Raw genomic sequence first — 12,987 nt, forward strand, 5'->3', positions numbered from 1 at the left:
CGTTCCGAACGGGGTCCGGGGTTCGGGTCGCGAGGGGTTGAAAAAAAAGCCGGCGAAAGAATATCCGAAGGGGAGCGAAGGACACGTCGGAAGAAGAAGCGCGGGAGGAAGCGCGGAAGAAAGATCGAGCGGCGGTGTATCGGGAGCAGGGTCGGGCAGGGGAGGGATCGCGTTCACCGAAAATTACGGGATCCGAGGCCGGTTGTTCGGCCGGATAACGCGCGAGCAAGTAATTAAAAGTTCTGGCCGGTTGGTTTGTCCGCAGTCGGAGCCGGAGTCGGAGTCGGGACCGGAGGTAGCGCTAATCGAATTCGCATCCCGTTCGAGAGTCGACCGGACGAAATAAAGGATCGACGTCGACGGGGCCGAGTCGAGAGGCCACTCGACCGATCCCCGATCCTCGAATACGGGTTTCTCCCTCCGTACCGCGCGCGCGCGCGCGCGCACCGCCTCCGATGTTTCCGGTTTGGCGGCGAACCCGCGAGGCTATTTTTCAACGATCGGAAGCGAACGCTATCGGCCGCTACGGTCGACCCGCGATCGAAACGGACGAACGATCGACGCGCCGAGAGGGTGCTTCTCGCTCGAACGCGCGATTCTCTAAACGCATTCTTCTCGGAAGAAATCGTCCGCCGGCGCGTCTCGATCTTTGCTTCTCGATACGCTTCGTGGACGGTCGTGGATCGCTCCGATTCCGGACAGACATCGTCGTCGAGCGTGGAAAACGCAAAATACACGCGCGTCGTCGTCTTCTTCTCGATTAGATTTTTCCACGCTCCGTTAAAGTTCCGTCCAATTTCCCGCTGCATAAATTAACAGCTACGTTCCAGAGTATCCGGACTTACCACCGTATCCGACCGGCCTCGCTGAACGATTTCAGCGGATGAAAGAAAAGGGGATTCGATGGCGAAAGCGAGGGCTGAGACGGCGAGCGGGTTAGAATTTTTCAATTTCCTGGCTCGGTCGCGATCTCTCGCGCGGCGTCGGGTGTTTCGCTCGCGGAGATAGAGGCCTCATTTCCGACCGCGTCCGCGGAAAGTCGCGCGTTTCCCTTTGCCGGTTTCCTCTTTTTCTACCGGCAACGCGCGACGTATCGACGCGTCCACCATCCTTCTGCCCAGATAAGAAGAACGCTTTTTTTTGCGGCCGCGCTTTCGGGGACTGGGGAATTCAATGGCTGAAACGGAAACTTTTTCTTCCATTGAGTCGCGTCTTCTCGTTTCATAGCCACCCAGTTCCATCTTTCGTGCAAGTGGACCAGTTAACCCTTCGAGCGGCCAGCTCCGACATAATAATTTAGCACGGGAGTAGGCCAGAGCTCGTTCGACGGTCGGACGGATCCGCCCAAATTGCTTCGAGCTCGACGAAATATCTCACGGCGGCCTCTGTATCCGACGAGAACGGTGTTCTTTTTTCAGCATAATCCGTCGCCTCCGTCGTTCCTTGTACATATTCGTGTCCACATCGTTCTCGATTAATCGATCGTTCGAAGTAGTATTTTAGGCGAACGTGTCTTGGTTAAATGGTGGAAAAGGCTGACCAAGCTTTCGAAGACTCAACTTCCGCCGATCGTGGTTCTTCGAGTCCGTCCGATGACGGAGGAAAATTCTGCGACGGTGTTTCCTCCGGGTTCGGTAATTTTCCTCGATCTCGTTCGGAGCGACGATTCTTCGGTGACCGCGTCGCGTCGGTGTCGGTGTCGGTGTCGAATCGTGGCGAGAACGATCGGCTCGGCTACGCGTGGGCATCCAGTAGCGACGCATGCGGCGACGCATGGAGCGACGACAAGTGAATTCAGCATGGGTCGCTCGTATTTCTCCATTGGAACGTGACTTTATTTCCGTCGGAGAGAAGGCCCACGCGGCCTCGTGATCGCCATTTTAACTCCCGACTCTGTACGAGGAGACGGCCGCGTCGCGTACAACTTCGGGAAACCGTCGATGAACCGAAAGCCCCGAACCGGGTTTTAAAAAATGTACGATATTTCGAGAAACTTGTCTCGTAATCGCGCGCATCTCGCACGATTTAAGATTCGACAAGTACTTGATCGTTCGTACGTTCGTACGAATGTATTTACGAGGCTGCATTTCCGTCGACGCGTTCGTTCCTTCGCGGGACTGGGAATAACTCGCGTTAATCGCAGTTACGCGTTCGGCGAGTTCCTTCCTGGCAACCTATTTCGTATTCGAGCCTCCCGCGTTCCGTGGTCGGCTTTATTTTCGATTTCGTCTCCGCGGTGGCTTCGAACCGTCTCAAAATCGTTCGCACGCACCGAACTCTGTAGGATCGTGATCTTTCCGTTGCGTACAAAATGTCTTCCAACGTTTTCGAAGCCGGGCAAGCCGATCGATCGGCATTTCCTCGATCCTCGATCAAAGAAGAGAGGAAAACGCGGGGAAACACACGAATTTGTCGCGTTCGTTCGCCGAAAACTATCGGACCGACGATAAGAGCATCGATCGATCGATGTAACCGGCGCCCCGCTGGTCGGTCGGTCTCGATCGATGTACCGAGCATAGGCCCGCGCGCGTTCAAAGTTCAAAGAAAATCGAACGAATTATCGCGCGGCTCGGGCTGCGCTGTCGCGCGAATATTAATAAGAAACGAGGCGGTAGTTTATCGAACCCGCGGCCGAACCGCGCTAGAATTTTCCAGCTATTTCCATACCCATTTTCCGCGGCCAGGGGGGAGGAGGGCGACGATGGCCGTCCGACGCCGACGCCGACGGTGAACGACCGGTAATCCTGGGATACGAACCGGCAGAAGCTGAAATTATTTCGGCTCTAGCCGCGCGGATTAACCTTTTATCGGCCGCGACCAATTTTTCTTGGCCGGAGCGAGCTGCTTACGAATTATTTATGGCGCGAGCTGCGCTTTTATCGTTCCGATAATCTGTCGGCGCGCCCTTCCTCGCTGCTGCCAAACCCTCGGCCTCGACGCGTCTTTCGACGACTTTCCTCGGGATTTTCAATTTTCTGCCGAGACGAAATCTCCTCTCTCTCTCTCTCTCTCTCTCTCTCTCTCTCTCTCTCTCTCGTTGCGCATTCATCCGCTTGTAAATTGTTTCTGCTGAAAAATCGAAAACCGTAGGTCTTCCAGCGCGTGGATCAACCCCTCCGTCTTCGACAACGTTCTCCTCGAAAAGGTATCTTTCCGTTCTTTTCGAAGCACATTTCGCGCGCGTTCCTGCGCCGTCTTCGAATTCGTTAACCAAGCTCCTTTCTTCGAAAGCGTTCGATTTCTTTCTATTTTCCGTCAAGACCTATCTTCTCATCCGTCAGTTTTGCTGAAACGCGATCGATTAATCGTCTCTTTCAGACCCCAATTAACGATGTCCGCCGGAAAATGCTTTCATCGCAGCGTCGATCGATCGCTATCCTCTTTTTTGCTCGCTCGATTCGTACCGCCCGATCGTCTTCGAGCGTCTTCGAGCGTCTCCGAGCGTTCGCTACCTCGCGGTGCCGCAAGAATTTCGCGGCGGAGGAAATACTAACTTTTATTAAGTCGTCTTGGCAATTCAATTGGAAGAGAGTCAAGCGACGAGCACTCTACTCGAGGAGAAGATATTCGCCGGGAATATTAGAACGTCTCGGAAAATAAGATGATGAGCTCGGTTTATTAAGTTGTCCCGATGACTTAATTGGATGAAAGTCGGTCGGGCCGGTGACGAGTACCTGGAAGAGATTATACGAGACGCGAATATCGGTATCCCTCCGAGGGAAACAAAATAATAACTTTATCGGATTATGTTGGCTAGAGCCGCGGCAAGAAGAGAGTCGAGTTCGGAGCGTGAAACGCGATTCGTCGTTAATTCGTTGTACGGGATAACTCGCGTTCGCGACACGACGTTGCATCGGTGCGGACATCGTATCCATCTACAATTTACATTTATTTAAGAAGCTCGAACGGTTCCAGAAAAATCTGGACCGGAGAGTGCCGGTTCCGAGTGTGCCCTCGAAGGACCGACGAAGGATATAGCCTCGAAGCAAGTTCGAAACTCGAAAGCAACCCGAGCAAACGCGACGCGAAAAAGAATGCAACGCGACAAATAACAAAAATTGCGCTGTTCGGCCAATTTCCGGTCTCTCGAGCGCGGCTGCGGTACAGGAGACAATATCGAGCAACTCCGAGATAATACAGTGTTCGAAGTTGGCGTAGCATCGTCGTCGAACAGAGGCGTCCACGTGTTTGCGGCGGCGGCGGCGGCGGCGGCTCCCTTTCCGACCCGTTTTCGATCTCGGGGGTATCGATCACGGTGGCCTCGCGCGTTAAATACAATTTTCCGGAGTCCCTGGAGGCGGAGAGAGATGGACGCGGAAAGCGAGAGAGAGATATATATCTGGTGTCAGAGGGACGGAAAGGTCGCATTAAATCGAGGATCTCTGCCGTCGGCTCGTTCGAGGACGAGGACGAGACGATTCCACGTAGCCAGGAAGCGTCGCGTCGCCTCGCCTCGCGTCGATGGTAGACTCTGGTCAATTGGTGTGAACGTACTCTGCGAACGCGTCCATTCTGGCTCGCAGCTTGGGAAGAGCCCCTTTAGAAACGTTCCACTGGCAGCGGGCCATCCATTAATACGAATTAGAGTATTTAACTTGCCGAGCGACGAGACCGAGAGAAACGGAAAGACGGGAGAGGGTCCAGGGGTCGAGGGAAGAGGACGCGGAGGGAGCGACGGGCGAGGGACAAAGGGGCCGGAGGGGACGAGAATGGAAACGGTCGAACCGTGGCGGAAACAAATTGGCTGAATTGCGACGAAACGTTCCGGGAGCTCGTATCCATCAAAATTCTGTCCGGCTTCTTTCCGAACGGCCCCGGCGAATCGACCCTTCTCGAAAGTATATTCCCATAGTTCTCTCTCGTTCGTTCTACCAGCTTGGATGCGCAGGGAAATCGTTCGGTAATCGCGAACCCGTGAAAATCTAAAAAATCGTACAATCACCGCGCGACGCTTCGATCGAAACGAGATTCGCGGTTTCGTAAATTTCTCCAAAGGCTTGGACGTCGATGCGAACGCGCCGCGCGATAAGTTTTCCCTCGCAATTCCGTGCAGATTTTTGGACAAATTGGCCGACAAAGCGGCCGTGGGATCCGCGAACGGACGGATATATTCGCGGCATCGGAACGGTCCGCAGCCACGGCCGCGAATCGTTCGATAATGCCGCGTGGATGGAATCGCGGCTCGTCGACGGTTCTCACGACCGACAACGGCGACAACCGGGAAACGAGGCGGATTCGAGGCTCTCCGCGCCTCGTATCGGCTAATGCGACGGAATTGCAGCTCGTTGCAATCGTTAAGCGCTTCACCGGCCGGCTGTAATTTATTTCGCCGACTAATAAAAGTCGCCGAGAAATCGCCGATAGGATTGCCGGCGATTGCCGGCCCGGTGAATTGCGCCTAATCCCGGCCCGACCCGGCCCGCGGCGAAGCGGCGCGCGCGGCTCGCCGAAGACGAGCCACTTCCTCTCCCGGTGTCGTTATTCTCGATTCCCCTTCGGCCGGGGCCCTCGATCGAGTAACGCACGAGTCGAGCTTTCCGTTCCCCTTCTCCCGCGATCGAGGCTAGATCGCGACGCGGTATTCACCTGGGACCTGCCGTGGAACACGCTTCGGCTTCTCGGAGCGTGGACGCCGCGAGTATTTCGAGTTTCGAGTAGAATTTTGATTCGTCGCCTCGGCGTGGATTCGGCTAGTTCGGGTAGGCGGGTCGTCGTCGCCGCGATTATAGGAATTCGTGGAAGTGGGTCGCCCGTTTTCTTAAGCGACTTCTATACCTGGAAGCTCGGGGACCCGGATTACTTTGAAACCGAGGGGCTTAAGTTTCAGGCTCGAGCGCGGATATCCGCGGGAGGATTTTCTAATATTTAGACCGCCCCGGGTTGGCGAGACCGAACGAGGACCCGGTACCTGAGACATCGGTGTCTTCGACGCCGGCAAAATAAACGCGCGCTCGTCCCGGAACAACGGTGCTCGAAGACTCGGACGATTCTTCTCGCATCTCAACTCTTCTCGCATCGTATCCGGTTACCATTGTTCGGATACCGGAGAGATCGAAATGGCCTCGTTAGGAACCCTGTTCGACGATTTCGCCTGCGAGTTCGCGCGTTCGTTTCTCGAAGCTGTCCGAGAAAGAAGTTTAGGGGCGGCGCGTGGTCCGAGGCCGAGAAGAAGGATTTTCGTCTCGTGCCAGGGGATCTCGAACGCTTCCCCGTGCTCTGGATGTTTTGACGACGGTAAAGCGACCGGGCCGCCAAGAATAAACCTGGAATCGATAGCGGACGACCCCGGGAGACAGAGCACGGAGCACGAAGCACGGAGCAGGGACGCGGGGAAGGGCAAGAGAGAGAGAGAGAGAGAGAGAGAGAGAGAGAGGGGGAGAGGAAGAGAAAGAGAAAGGGACAGGGGCGGGAGGTTAGGGCGGAGACGCGAGAGGCCGGGGGTGGAAGGGATCGGGATGGAAGAAGCATCGTAGAAAGATACCGAAAGCCGCTCATTGTCCGAGCCGCTGAATCCGCGGACGAAAATGAGAGTGCATTCGCACGCGCGATACGTTCGAAGAAAGCGCGCGTCGGGAGGACTCGCTCGGGACCGGGACCCGGGAACGCGAATGCTAATGCGCGTCCGCGCGCTGAAACGTTCAGATACGTCGCAGCCGGCGCGCGAACCCTGCAATATGCTGCGCGAGCCTCGAGATAGCCGGCTAAGAGGCGCGCGGAGGACTGCGATTACGTAGGATCCGGGATAATATCGCCTTAAATATTCGAATTATAAGATTACGACGACTCGCGGTCGGGGTCGGGGGAGCTGGCGAGGATTTCGGAGGGTGGGAAAACCGAGAGCCGCGCCGAAAACGCGAGAGCGCGAGAAATCGCGAGACGTCGGCGCCCAAAAACCGAGAAACCCGGTCGTTCGTGGATACCGATAGCCGGATACCGGGCTTCCCCGACCCCTGCCGCAACGGAGCCGCGTTCCCGTCTTCCCTCCTTCCCGCGTCGTAATAGCTCGATTACCATCCGACATAGATAACGCGGATACCGTCGCGGCGTAATCACCGTCGCACAAATTGCAATTGCTGGTTCGGGTTAAAAGCGCCGGCGCGGAAGGAAGCGTTAATCGCTCGACGACCTCGCTCGTTCCATCGCGAAACAAAGAAGGATCCTCGAATAAACGCTAGCAGCGGTCCTAACCGAAGGAATTCTATATCTGCGGCGATCAGGGTTTATCGCGCGGCGTTTAATCGCGGCCGCGGCACGGCGCGACCAACGAGCCGCCGGGCCCCCATTAACCGGCTCGTTAAATGGAAATTTAGCGCGTGCTTGCGATGCTAATTTATTAATGCCGCGACGCGGCTCTCTTACTTTGCCCAGGGAAATTTATTCCGTCGCGGAGAAGCTCCGTCTCCGCGTCCGACGCGACGCGACGCGACCCCAGCCGAAGTCCAAAAACCGACGCGTCGCGAAGCGCGACGACGTTCTTGGGCCGAGTTCGCCAGCCCGAATTTGACCCGCACCAGCCACTTCGCGAGTTTTCGAGCTTTTGGTTTCTCAGCCTTTGAGAAATTCTCCGTTCGATCCGCGATCTCGGGTTCGCGAGGTCGGTCCGTCGGTCCTCGGGGCGTCGAGGGTCCGGGCGAAGCAATTTCGTAGCCGAGGACCAAGATATCCGGAGAAACGATTCGTTCGAGCATGCGAGCCCCGTCGACGCGGTTGCCGGCAGTCGAAGCAAACGATAAGCAACCCACGAGGGATACTCCTGTTTCGGAGACGGCTCTCTCGCAAAGTCCTTGAGTACGTCCGTAAACTCCGGCGGCGCGAGCTTAATTCCAAAGGCAACGGTCGTATTAGATATTCGCTTCGCGTCGCACGACGTCTCGTCTCGTCTCGTCTCGTCTCGCGTCGTCTCGCCTCGCCTCGCCTCGCCTCGCCGTGCCCGAGAAGCGCGGCGGATGCGCGCCGCATTCTAGTCGAATTATGGAAGACGGCTGCGATCTTCCAACGCGTCCCAACGCGACGCGACGCGACGCGACGCCCGGCGCACCGCGGGCCCGAGTCAATCTCGAATTTTCGTGCCGGAAGGCGGAACGCGCGCGACTCTCCAGCCTCCGGTTCTACCGTACAATATTCGGGTGTCTAGCCGCGTTATCGACGCGTCCTCGTCTGGCCGCGGTATCGCGCCACCGCGATAGGCGGGCTACGCGCGTTTACGGCAGGCCGCGTTATCCACGGCTGGACGCGCTGCAAAATTTAACCTTTGGATCGGACGCCGATTCCTCGCGTTTCGCACAACTTTTTCAGCCAAGGACTGCTGAATTTTTTCTCCGCCGATTGGAATTGGAATTGGAATTGGAATTGGAATTCCAGGGGCTAGCGTTCGAAGAACTCCGAGGCGATCTTTTCAGGGTCGAGGGAAAGCTATTAGACATCCCGTGGACGTAGCTCGTGCATCGGGAAGCCTGCTAATGGGCTTCCGGTGAGCGAAGCGTTAATATTCACAGGGTTGTCTCCACCGTTTCTTGGAACCGAATCCTTTCTCCGTTTCGCTCGTTCCCGACGGGCGAACGAAGCGCGTCCGCGTTGAAATACCATCGACGAGACGAGCGGTGCATTTCGAGCGTCTCGCGGCCGAGACGCGAACTATCCTATGCGCGATCGAGCAACTTTCGGTTTTCGCGTTACAAATTCGATGGAACAGGAACTTCCTGAACGATGGACCGTGTGGGCCGAGCGCGAAACGGATTAAACGATCCGGCCGAGGGGGCGGGACGGGGCGCGCGTAATTTCCGGACGCTTCTCGGCCGGCAAAGTGCCCGGACGCGCGGCGCACGGTACAAACAAAGTGCTTTGATCGTTCGCGTTGCTCGTCCACCGTGAACAACTCCGCGCCGTAGACGGACGCTAAAAAAAGGCGTACCCCCTCGCGAAGGCGGCCGATGCAGCCGATGCGAGCAACAAAGGAGAGGAACGCCGTCGACGTCGACGGCGACGCGGCGACCCCTCCGCGCGCCGCCGAGGGGAAAGGAAACGCGTCGGTGGTCGCTCGAAGAATCTTTCCATCGGAGCGTGGAGCCTGGCGGATGGCACGATTCCCCGAATCCCATTAAATCGCGCGTTGCCGACGAGCCCATTCATTCGAAGAAGCGGGAAGCCATTTTCCGCAACGGCGTTACCCACGACCCACGACCGGCGACCCGCGACCCTGCCGAGCCGCGGTTCTCGCCCTCGCTTCCACCGACGATGCGTCTTGACGCCGTTACGTCATCGAGCGTTAGCATCCCGCGTCGACGTTGCGTCACCGGAGCGTCAGAGTCGGAGTCAGAAGTCAGAAGCGTCGTACGTCAATACCGTGCCGAGGCGTCTCCGCTGCGATCTCAATGGCGGAAACGCGGTGTCCGGCGCGGCGCGGCAGGGCACGGCAGTCCCTCCTGCGTTCGCCCCGGTCACTGCCTCGCATCTGCTTCGACCTCGACCGGTAAGGTGTTTCCTGCTTTATCCGTGACTCCGTCGATAACGACGGGGAGAGAACGGTTCGAATCGGAGGCGCCGAGTTCCTCCCTCTCTCTCTCTCTCTCTCTCTCTCTCTCTCTCTCTCTCTCTCGGCGATCCGCGGATCGCGGAAGCCCAGCCCCTCTGCCCTTCGCGCTGTTTCGCGGGAGGTCGCGACCACGGCCCGGAGCGGAACCCGAGAGCGTCGCAAAGACAAACTGTAAGACGCTTTTTATTCGAGGAGCCGATTCTTCCCGACGGAAACAATTCCGGAGCTCCGATTGCGACACCCGCATAAAACGATCCGTCGGAGTACAACGGGATCGTTTCTTTTACCATCCTACGACGCGCTAATTCGGGATAGCCGAAAATTTCGATCACATGGCAATATACCCAGGCTATTTTCCGCCACTGACCTCCGAGTTGGCTCGCTGCCAATTTTTTATTTAACTCTTATGTATTTGAGCAACTCTTTTATACCCGACGTTAACCGTTCCCGTTGAAAGGCGACTTAACTTTGATCGTCGTTGCCGTCGGCCCTTCTTTCCAGCGCAGCGATCGCTTGGCGTCTTTGGAACGGCAACGCTTCCAAAGATGTTCGAGAAAGCCGTCGGCCGAAAAGAATTCGATCTTTCAGCGCCGAGTTCGCACGAAGCATCGGCGTTCGAGGGTAAGACTCGGAGATACGAATTCGCGAACAGAAGAGCTCGTCGAGGTTGCTTCGAAGGTTTCCGTCGATTTCGTAGGAAGTCGGCGTGTACCGAGTTGTCTCGGTCGTCTAGGTCGTCCAGGTCGTCTAGGTCTCGGAGGCCGCGTCCCGCGTCGGCCTCGGGTCCGGATCGCAGGCTCTTTCGAACGGCGTTGTCCCTTCTGCCGCGGGACAAAGGGATCGCCGGGAACTGGGTTAGCCCGATTACACGGAGAGTCGGCCCGCGGTAATTGGGTCGTGGGATCGCGTCCGTTCCCCGCGTTCTATCTCGGCCGATGAATCCGCTCGGCAGCGAGATAAGACGCGCGGAGAGAGAGCCGCGAGGATTCCTCGAGGTCGTGTTCCGTGCGTCCGCTCGTTCGGTGCGCCGCGGCCCGAGCGATCCCTTTCCCGCCGCCTCCGTCGGGCCGTCCATTCTTCGCGCGTCTTCCTGCCGGCCGCGTCGCGAGGGAGCTTCTCTCTCGACCATTGTTTTCGTCCCTATTCCCTCGGCGATCCGCTACCTTCCGTCCTCCGACTTTTATTTTTCTCGGCCGGCTGGCTCGTTAGACCTCTTCTTCTTCTTCTTCTTCTTCTTCTTTCTGCTTCTTTCCCGTTGCCGTTCTCGCTCCTCCTCGCTCCTCCGGGGCTCTCCGCGATAGAAAACACGGCAGGACGAGAGTCGCCTTTCGGCCCTTCCAAAGATCGCGAGGAAACGAACCCGCTTTATTTTCCTTTCCTCGACATTGTGCTCCCTCGAAACGCGAGACGTCTTTGCGCTCGCGAAAAAAGAACGCGTTTCTCGAGTTCGTCGCCTGCGGAGGACTTTACCTGGGGAAGGTGCGAGAAGGCGAGGGAATCGCGCGTTCGGGGCAAGCGAATCGGCTGGTCGGCCGGAACGGCCGAAATCTGGTTAAAAATTCCCAAGACCGGGAAGCGTCCGAAACGTTCGGTCGGACCGTTTGCTCGGCGCGAAAGCGAATCGTAATCTCGCAGCGAGAATTCGCGCGGTTTACGGGAGCCAGTTTCGGTTGCCGTAGGGTAACGAGAAGTTAAGACACCGCGACGCGACGGAACGAGTTCTCGGCTCTCCTGCCACGGTCTACCTCCGGAGCGGAATCCTTTCCGTCTAATCCGTCGAATCCGTTCGGAAGCGGGCAGCAGCCTCCGATCCGCTCCGCTAGGATTCCAATTCCTGCGAGCCGAATCGAACGTCCGATATCGCGTAAGTCCAGATGCGATTCCCGGCCGATGTCCGATCGCTGGCAACGTCGTTTCGGTTTCGTGCCGTGAAACTTTAAGCGGAAACGATTCCCCGCAAGGGTCCGTAAATAAGAAACGCGACCGATCGAGTGGCGCGGCGCGGCGCGGCGCGGGGCTCGCCGAACGGGAATCGAGTTTTCCGAAAAATTGCATGGCGAGCGTAACGAATGGCTGCTCGCAAACTTCCGCTTCCCGTCTCGGCCTCGAGCAGCCGTGTTCCTTCCTCTATACTCTGCGCGGTATTACGGAACAATCGCGCGAGAGACGGTCGGACCGCGGACGAACCATCCGTAAGCTGTCTCGCGGGAGCGCCGACCCGTCACGGTTGCTACTGTATCGTGGCCGCTGAGAAATCGGCTCGGTTTCCGGATCCACGCGATCGTGCCCGCGCGGACGTTCGCGTTCCAGCGCTCGCGACGATCCACCGTTGCTCGCTCGAGACCGACGCGCGGCTATCCGGGCTCGACTTTCGGACGTCTCGACGATTCGAGCCTCGAGCGCTTTCCGCGATAGACGCTTTCGAGCGACGATCCACGAACGGAGCTTTCAACCTGTCTCTCGCCCATCGGTACCCTCCCCGTTCGACAGCGGTGCATTTCGGAGAGCGAAAGGATCGCGATCGGTGTTTCGTTCGGCCGCGTTCCCCAGGATCGTGGGACTCGGTCGTCGACGAAGAATTCGTTCACCGGACAGAAAGAAACGGAGAAACAGACTCGCGATAGTTTAGCCGAGATGGTTTTTCTGCGGATTCCTGGCCGAACGGCGAACGAAACGGAACGGAGCGCGAGGACGGTTCCTATAGCATGTCGCTAATCGGTCCGCGTGCAACACGCGAAATGATTTGCGGCTGGCCCGCCGCGCCTCGCGTATCGTCGAGCGTATCTAGCGCGGCTCGGCGTGCCGCGGAATGCACGCGGGCACAAATCATCGGCCTGTTCGCTCGTCGCATCTGAAATGCAAAAACGTCGGCCCCGTTGTTTGTTCGGGAAACGAAATATTTATTTCCGAGTTTCGCTCTCTTATGCGAGATCGATTCGAACCTACTCGAGATTCTTACGCAGGCACGCCGGTCTCTCGTCGGCGCAGCAGTTGCCAACTGCCGGTCGAGCGTTCGAGCGACTGGATACTCCGGTGGTCGGGTTTATCGGTTCCCGGATATTCGAGCTCTCGTTGGTTATTGGCACGAAGCGTTTCTTCCTCCGAGTCGCCCGATGTTTCGTCGTTCCAGCGATTCGGAAGATTTCGGCGGCGAACGTTTCGATGTTCGGGCGTTCGGAAACCTTGAGAATTTTTGCGTTCGCGAGCGTTCGAGGATTCGTAGAGCGAAATCGGGAATCCAGCCGCTGGATATCTAAACGAATCTAGTCTAGGTTTATCGGAGGTGTCGTCGCGCAACCGATCAGCCCCCGTCAGCTTCGGTCCGGTCCGGTCCGGTCGGCTCGGCGAACGTCCGCCACCCGTTCGAGGATAGATTCGCGACGAAACGCTCCGGTACCGGGACGCTTCGATGTCCGCGCCGTCGAACGCGGATGTGTCAGGACTAAAGGAAAGCG

At 57.4% G+C, this 12,987-nt stretch overlaps 1 protein-coding gene across 1 annotated transcript in view; it reads left to right on the forward strand.

Annotated features, from left to right (window-relative positions):
• The window catches only part of LOC117217980 (uncharacterized), a 296,657-nt gene that overhangs the window by 196,324 nt on the left and 87,346 nt on the right, over positions 1-12,987 (forward strand). The window lies entirely within an intron of this gene.

This window comes from Megalopta genalis, chromosome 1 (genome assembly GCF_051020955.1).
Source record: "Megalopta genalis isolate 19385.01 chromosome 1, iyMegGena1_principal, whole genome shotgun sequence".
NCBI lineage: Eukaryota > Metazoa > Arthropoda > Insecta > Hymenoptera > Halictidae > Megalopta > Megalopta genalis.